This window comes from Chrysochloris asiatica, unplaced genomic scaffold (assembly GCF_000296735.1).
Source record: "Chrysochloris asiatica unplaced genomic scaffold, ChrAsi1.0 scaffold00013, whole genome shotgun sequence".
Taxonomy (NCBI): Eukaryota; Metazoa; Chordata; class Mammalia; order Afrosoricida; family Chrysochloridae; genus Chrysochloris; species Chrysochloris asiatica.
Window position 1 is genome coordinate 5,729,683 of NW_006408531.1, and position 9,433 is coordinate 5,739,115.

The window sequence follows — 9,433 nt, forward strand, 5'->3', positions numbered from 1 at the left end:
TTCATTTTACATGTAATTTTTAAACAACATGAAAAGTGACTATACATGTGGACCTCACCAAATTGTGTACACAGGTATCAATTGACTACCTCTTTGGGAAGATACCATGGAGAAATGCAGTATCATCAACCAAAATAAAGTCAGGGGCTCACTGTGGTACAAACCATCATTTGCTCATATACACGTTCAGACTGAAGCTGAAGAAAATTAAAAATTTAAATTAAAGAGAACCCAAACATGACCTTCAATATATCCTATCTAAATTTAGAGACCATCTCAAGAACGTATTTGATGAATTAAACACTAATGACCAGAAGAGTTGTGGAATAACCTCAAGAATATCATACATGAAGGAAGCAAAACGTCATAAAAAAGACAGGAAAGAAAGAGAAGACAAAAGTGGATGTCAGTGAAGGCGCTGAGCAGGTAAGTGCACGGCTGCTACGAGGCCGTATGCAGCCTGTCCGAGCGCAGCCTGGCCATCGCACCAGCCAATGTAAGGATCCAGCAGCCAAGGAAGAGCTGAGCCTGCTCCACATGAACCCTGGCTACTCGCACCAACAGGAACTGGTACCCAGAATCCCGGGATACACTCAGCTCAGCCAGGTGGAAATCCTGCGGTTCGTTATTAACTACATTCTCGACCTTGACCTACAGGTGGTCCTTGCTAAGCTGGCACCTGGACCCCTAGATGGTCCACATCTTGTCATCCAGCCAACTGAGCTGATTCAAGAACTTGTGATGTCCAACGATAAGAGAAGCATCTGTCACTGATCTGGTCAACCTAGTGCCTCCAGAACGCAGGTGCTGGCACCTGTTCTGCCTGGGACCCTGACGGCTGCGGAAGGAAACACGGGGTCATGGATGAGCCCCAACTTCCTCCAGTCCACTTGACTCCCTCAAACACCTGCCTGTAGGCTGCATGTGGCACGAGGGAGGCAAGGACTGTGAACTTGGGTGGCCTGAAGAGTCAGAGCAAGCATTGGATACTATCGCTTTATCTCCAACCTCAGGTTTAAAGATTGTCTTTTCAGAGTATGGAGGTGTACTGGTCAATTGCGGGTGGTTACTCTCCAATACTACCATAGCTGCAGTAGAGCTGTTCTTCTGGTCTCCTTGGAGAAAGTCTCTGTTGCCCTGATTATAAACTCTTATAGATCTGTAGCTTTTGTGCCATTTTTATAGGAATATGACTTTCTGTAATCATGTGATATGTATTTAGCTTTTTATAAACATTAACATTTTCATAATAAACTGTTTTTAAACAAATAATCAAAAGGTGAACGTTAGAAGATACTTTGAAACTTTTGAGTGCTGAGAAGCTAAAACAATTGGAATCAATGAAGAAATAAAAGAGCTAAACATAAACTTTCAAAGGGCAGCTTGAGAAGACAAAACAAGTTATTATAATGACATGTGAATAGACCTGGAACATTTCTCCAGTTGGAAGAACTAAAGAAAAACTTCAAGTTTGGATTGCATTATTGGTGGATTCTATGGGCAAAATAGGGTCCAGGTGTGGTGTTGTAGAATAAATTCTGGATTGCTAATCCAAGGTTAGCAGGTCAACCCACCAGTCACTCCTTGGAAACCCCTTACAGGGTCACTATGAATCAGAACCCACTCAACAGCACTTAAGAACAACAACATGGGTAAAATGTTGAATGATGCAGGATGCATCAAAAGAAGATGGAAAGTATACACTGTACCAAAACCAAAGTGACAAATTGATGTTTGAACATTTCAAGAGGTAGCATAGGATCAAGAACTGATGGGACTCAAGAAAGAAGTCCAAGCTGCATTGAAGGCACTGGTGAAAAAGAAGGCTTCTGGAATTGATAGAATGCAAATAGGATGTTTTAACAATTGATGCAAGCGCTGGCTGTGTTCATTTTCTTATGCTAAGAAATTTGGAAGCTAGCTACCTTTCAGAGATCCATATTTGTACCCATTCCAAAGAAAGGTGACTCAACAAAATAGCAAAATCACATGCAAATTAAAATTTGCTATTGTTGTCATTGTTGTTAAGTACCATGGAGTCGGTTCCAACTTATAGTGACCCTGTACAGAGTTTCCGAGGCTGTAAATCTTTATGGGAGCAGAACACCTCATCTTTCTCCCATGGAACCACTGGTAGTTTAGAACTGCGACCTTGAGGGTAGCAGCCCGATTCGTAACAACTACGCTATAGATAATTCAAAAGTAGTACTACTATAGGATAAACACTGGGCTGCTAACCCCAAGGTCGTCAATTCATGCCCTCCAACTGAACGCACAGGTCCTATAAATGGTCATTTTGAGTAAGAACCAATTCGACAGCACACAACAACAATGATTAAAAAACGGTTGCTGCACAAGTACACAGACAGGAAGCTGCCAGGAGTTCAAAATGGATTCAGAAGAGGTCATGGAAAGAGGGATAGCATTGCTGATGTCAGGTGAATCTTGGCTAAAAGCAGAGAATACCAGAAAGATGTCTATTGTGCTTTATTGACTATGCAAAGGCATTCAACTATCCGGGTCCTAATGAACTACTGATAGCCTATGGTGTTGACTAAGAACATTGAAAGTACCATAGACTTTCAGAAGAACAAACAAATCTGTCTCGGAAGAAGTGGTCCTTAGAGGTGAGGAACAAGACTTTGTTTCTTGTTCTTTGGACATGTTATCAGGAGGGATCAGTCTCTGGTGAAAGTGAAGGAATGATCAAAGAAAAAGAAGACGACCAGAGAAAAATAAGACCCCCAACAAGATAGACTTATACAGTGGTAGCAGCAATAGGTTTACACATACCAATTGTGAGGATTGTACAAGTCTCTGCCATGTTTCAGTATATTGGGCATATTGCTGTCAGAACTGACTCAACTATATCCAACAACAAAAACAATAACATATTACTCATATTTGACCTGTGAAAAAGATCATGATTGAATTTACTTTTTGATAATTTTAAACTTTTATTTTGTTGGCATTATTGATTGTCTATTTTATTTTCTTGTGCTCATAATGGTTTTATCCCCTGCATCTTTAGTAAAAATATAAATATCTGCTCAGCATGTTCAAAACATTCATAAATCTTGAAGTTTCATTTGTATTCTTCAAGAATTAGCCTCAGATCTAGAAATGGTGCAATACGTTAACAGGTGCGCTTGAGATCAACAATAGTGGGAAGGAAAGGAAAGAAGCAGGCTTGTTCAGAGGTAGAGCGGAATTGCAATGCACTGTGAAGACACATTTGACTCACTGTTGGCATAGGGCATCCTGAAGCTGGAATGGCCCTTCATAGTTGTCCCAACTTGAACCATAATATCCAGGAATTATATTCTTTCATCAGTCATGCCTGGGATATGGCTCACCTTGAATTAGGCAGGTCTCTGCAGCTAAGGGAATTCCTAAACAGATGGAGAGATAAAGACGTTCTGCTATCAGCTGGGGAAATCTGATCTTGATCAAAGCAGTATCTGGATGACTCCTGATAGTGTCTATTGTTGTTAGGTGTTTTTGAGTCATTTCTGTACAACAGAATAAAACACTGCCACAATGAACCCAAAAATAACTGTGAGCATGGTACAGGACAAGGCACTGTTTCTTCTCTTGTTTGTGTAGGAACTATTAGTAAGAAATCACTCAAGGTACCTAACAACAACAACAAGCCTTCTAGTGAAACTTATATTCTAACAATCATACAGCTAACTTTCAAAGCATTTTTATTGCTGCTGCTAATTGAAAGGTCTCATTTTATCTAGTTTGTTACACCAGTTAACAGTGGCTATCTGCTTAAGTCCTGATGTTGTGCTATAGGATAAACACTGGACTGCAAGGTCGTTTGAATTGCAAGGTTGGCGGTTCAAACTCACAAACCCTATACAGTGTCGATGTGTCTGAACTGACTCGATGGCATTTAACAACATCCTCTTAAGTGCTCAGTTAGTGATTCAAACAGGTTAGTGATTCAGACCCACCAGCTAGTCTATGAAAGAAAAAATGTGGCAGGCTGCTTCTACAAAGAGTTACATCCTTGGAAACATTATGGGGCATTTCTACACTGACTTACATGATCTCTATGAACCAAAATGGACTCAACTGTTGTGGGTTTGTTTATTTGTTTATTTATAGCTCCTTCTCAGCTTCCCAAACTTTGTGGCTGTCCTCTCCTTTCCAATGTTTTTGTCTTTAATAATCTATTTGAAAAATCCATTTATTATATTTTTATTAAATTCAAGAGGGAGCTATATTAAGCACATTTGTCTAATCTCCTGCATTTACTCAGAAATATAACAATGGATGAATTAATTGATATTGTAAGATTCAAGGATTCTTGTGTATATACTCATTGTATAATGTGAGAAGATGGATTATATGAGTAATTATGCAGCATCAGGATTAAAGGAAGATTCACTAACAACCTGTGATATGCATATTATATAACCTTGCTTACTGAAAGCCATGAGGACTTAACATATTTACTGATGAAGGTCAAAGCCCATAGCCTTTGGTATGGGTTGCATCTCAGTATAAAGAAAAGAAGAATCCTAACCACTGGACCAATAAAACAACATTCATGTAAATGGAGAAAGGATTGAAGTTGTCAAAAACTTCATTTTGCTTGCATTCACCATCAACACTCATGGAGGCAGCAATCAAGATATCAAGCGACATTAGACAAATCTGCTGCACGTGACCTTTGCAAAGTGCTCAAGAGCAAAGAAGTCCATTTGAGGACTAAAGTGTACCTGACCCAAACCAGGGCATTTTCCATAACCTCATATATGTGTGGAAGTTGGACGGTACATAAGGAAGACTGTAGAAGAATTGATGCATCTCAGTTACGGTGTTGGTGAAGAACATGCATTTAAGATAACATAATGCATTTAAGAAATTTGAACATTGGCTATGTTGAAAACTAATCAACAGAAATAATTTAGTATATAGACTAAAAGAAAGAAAGAAAGAAAGAAAGAAAGAAAGAAAGAAAGAAAGAAAGAAAGGTAGGAAGAAAAAGAACAGATTTACTGCTGTCCATTTCAACTCATTAAGGAGCTCTAGTAGCGTAGTGGTTACAAGTCAGGGTGCGAACCTCAAGGTCAGCAGTTCGAAACTACCAGCTGTTCTGCAGGAGAAAGATGAGGCTTTCTGCTTCCGTAAAGATTTACAGCCTCGGAAACCCTGTACAGGGTCGCTATGGGTTGGAACTTGCTCCACAGCACAGAACCAATTCCAGCTCACAGTGACCTTACAGGACAGAGGGAAACTGCCTCGTAGGGTTTCGAAAGTTGTCAAACTTTACTGAAGTAGATTGCCACATCTTTCTTCTGCAAAGTGGCTCATGGGTTAAAACCCCTGCCCTTCTGGGTAGCTGCTAAGTACTTCAACTCTCCATTGCTGTTAGTTTACGTGCCATCCAGCTGGTTTGTTTTAGTGACCCTGTACAGGGCTTTCGAGGAGCGACTGGTGGGTTTGAACTGCCAAGCTTATGGTTAGCAGTTCAGTGTTTACAGCACCACCCCAGGACTCTTCTCTATTGCTAAGATAACTTATATAGATGTACACTGTTGTTTGGTCCAGTCTGACTCATGATAATCCCGGCTACAAAAGAAGGAGACAGTGCCTGGCTCTGTGTCATCTCCACAATCATTGCTCTGTTTGATCCCACTGTTGTAGCCATTGTATCAGTCCATCATGTTGAGGGTTGGCCTCTTTTAGGATGTTCCTTTACCTTACTTAGCATGATGTCCAGGGACTGGCTCCTCCTGATAAGGCATCCAAGTGATATGAGTCAAAATGTTTCCATTCTCACCATACTTCTTCCAATACAGATTTATTTCTTCTTCTGGTAGTCCAAGGCACATTAGGTATTCTTTGGCAACATTATAATTCAGAGGCATCAATTCTTTTTTGGTTTCCTTATTTATTATCTGGCTTTCACATGCACAGGAAGCAACTGAAAATGTCATGACTTGGGTTAGGTGCATCTTAGTCTGAAAGGTGACATCTTTGCTCTTGAACCCTTTAAAGAGATCTTTTGCACCAGATTTGTCCAATGCAATATGCTCTTTGATCCTCTGACTGCTGTTTCCATGGACATTGATAGTTAACTGTTGTTAAGTGCCATCAAGTCAGTTCAGACTCATAGTGACCCTGTACAAAGTTTACAGGGATGTAAAGTTTCACAGGAGTGGAAAACCTCGTCTTTCTCCTGAGAAAAACTTTACTGGAGACATTTATTGTAAATCCAAATAAAACGAAATCCTTGATAACATCAATCTTTGCTCCATTTATCATGATGTTTATTGGTTCAGTTGTGAGGATTTTTTGTTTTCGTTACATTGAGTTGCAATCCATACTGAAGATTGTATTCTTTTATCTTCATCAGTAAGTGCTTCAAATCTTCTTCACTTTAAGGAGGAAGGGTTGTTAGTGGTGGTGGTAACTGTGTGCCATCAAGTCAGTTCTGACTCCTAGCAACCCCTTATAGTGTTTCCAAAGCTGTAAGTATTTATGGAATTTGAAAGACTCAGCTTCCTCCAGAGGAGACACTGGTGGATTTCAACTGCTGATCTGCTGATCTTGCACTTGAACTCACTACACCACCTAGGCTCCTAACAGTGTTGAAGTCACTGACATATTGATTATTAATGAGTTTTTCTCCAATTCTGACACTGTGTTCTTCATAAAGTCTAAATTTCTCAGATAATTTTCTCAGCAAATAGACTGAATACATATGGAAAAAGGATACAACTTTGATGTACACTTTTCATGATTTAAGTTGCCCAATTTTCCCATGTTTAGCTTGAACAACTGCCTCTGGGTCTATGTACAAGTTTCACATCACCACAATTAAGTATTTTAGAAATCCATTCTTTGAAAAGTTATCTATAATTTGTTATAATCCAATCAGTTGAATGCTTTTGCATAGTCAACAAAACACACAAGTAAACATCTTCTTAAGTTCTCGATGGCACTGTAAGGTAAGCACTGGACAACTTACAGAAGGTAAGTGGTCCAAACCCACCAGTCATTCCTTGAAAACTCTATACTGGGTCACTTAACAGCAATAACATTTAGCAACAATAACAAACATCTGTCTGGTGTTCTCTGCTTTCAGCAAAGATTCATCTAATCTCAACAATGCTGTTCCTACTTCCAGGTTCTCTGCTGAATCCATTTTGTTTTTCTTACTGTTTCCTGTTGATATACTGAGGCAATCATTTTTATTTAGCCAGAGCAACATTTTAATTGTATGTGATATTAATGATATTATTTGCTAATTTCTACATTCTATTGGATCACCATTCCTTGGAATGGGGAGGAATATGCACCTCTTCCATTTGGTGGCCCGTGAACTCTCTTACAAATTACTTGTCATACATAAGTGAGCATCTAGCTTTGCATCCATTTGCTAAAACATCTGAACTAGTATTCGGTCAATTCCTGAAGACCTTTTTTTTTTTTCCACCAAAACCTTCAGTACAGCTTGGCCTTCTTTCAATACTGTTTTTTGTTTTTTGTTTTTTTTTTTATGATAGTCTACCTCCTGAAATGGTTGAAAAGGTATTTCCAACGAGTAAGTCATTGATCACACAAAATCTTATCATGCATTTCCCAGTGCGTCTATAAATAAGGCCATATTTTTCAACTACTCAGCCTTCTTCTTTGCTTTGACTCTTCACATTCCAATCACCAGTATTTATCAATGAATCTGAAATCTATATTTGATCAATTTCAGACTTCAGAAATTGGTAAAAAATATTCAATTTCCTCATCTTTGGCATGAGTGAGTCATGCATAAGTTTGAACTTGAGTAATAGTCATATTAACTGATGTTCCTTATAGGCGTATGGATATTAACCTATTACTTAGAAAGTTCTTTCTAACAATGAGTGCAATGCCATTCCTCTTCAATTTGGCATTGTAGACTGAAGGACCCTAAACAACAAAACGGCATTGCCGCTACTCCCAAATGACGCCCAATAAAGCCCTGCTTAAGCTTCTCATCTCCTGAAGGCTTGGGTCTTTATTACACCAAGAGACTCCCCCCCAAGTAGTTTCAGCTTTCAGGAAAATCTCCATAACCCCGCCCATTGAAAGCTCACCAGCTTTTTTTTTTTTTTAAGGCAGACCACACTGCCTTAAATACACCAATCTGTAAGGAACAGGTCTCTTTTTATTGAGAGTAAAACCCTCCCAGGTTTACTCTCAATAAACCTGCCTGGTGATCCTGCTGGATTTTTAAATACCACTGGCATAGCATTCAACATTACAACACAATCCACTACAACATGACAAACTGACACATGTGTAGTGAATATATTATTCCAGTACCTTTGTTATCTTTATTTCCACATTGAATTCAATTAAACTGACAGAAATCTAAATGCTTGAACCCTACCAGGGAACCCTTTTTTAAAGAGCTTTCAGTTGAAAATATTTTAATGCTATAAACATGACTTTCTTCACACACAGAATCATCTAATTGGTTTAATTTTTGCTATAAAACAATGAATTTTTCAGGTGTTTTTGAGGACAATTAGCAGAAAATGAAGAACATAGCAGGTATTGCCAGACAACTTTGGCAAATGTAGCTGTTCAGTCTATGTGTGCAGCTGCAGGAGGCCTGCTAACATTGACAGGTAGGAAACTATGAATGTGTAGTGCTTCTTGTCTCAGAGAGTAGGGTTCAAATCCTTGTTTGGTTTGGTTTGTTTGTTTTTGCAGGGTTATGACTGTTAGTATCAATCCATTTCTACTTAAGGTGTTGAGAAATCTTAGGGAAATTTAGTCACATCTAATATTTATGTTGTTGTTGTTAAGTGCCATGGAGTCAGTTCTTACTCATAGCAACCCTGTACAGGGTTTCTGAGGCTATAAACCTTTACTGGAGCAGAAAGCCTCATCTTTCTTCTGTGGAACAGCTGGTAGTTTCATGCTGGTGACCTTGCGGTTTGCAGCTGGATTTGTAACCACTGCGTTACCAGAGCTCCTTCTTTCCCACCTGATAATCCACTTTAAAATTCCTTTGGAAAGGAGACTGAAAAAAAAAACAGCAACACCTTAAAAAGCTTTACAATTTACTATTATAATCCAGCAAATTAAAATGTATAGTTAGATGTTGTCCTTGTTAAGTTCCATCAAGTAGGTTCTGACTCATAGTGACCTTGTATAGTATTTCCAAGGGGCTGCTGGTGAGTTTGAAATGCTGACTTTGTGGTTCACATAGACCTTACAGTCCAGTGCTGTCTTACAGTGCCACACCAGGACAACTAGATAGATGCTTTCATATCAGAGAAGGGCAGAGATATTATTTGATAATAGTAATGATGTAGTAATTGTGGGGTATGTTGAATCACAAAAGTGTTAGATTGGCACAGCACTGGGCAACTAATAACAATATATAAAAATGTGTGTATACACATATATATTTACAGGATTTCTG

General features: G+C 38.9%; 1 pseudogene; it reads left to right on the forward strand.

The window, feature by feature from the left end:
* Positions 1 to 403: 403 nt before the first annotated feature.
* LOC102838652 lies at positions 404 to 774 on the forward strand (annotated as a pseudogene).
* The last annotated feature ends 8,659 nt before the right edge of the window (positions 775 to 9,433 follow it).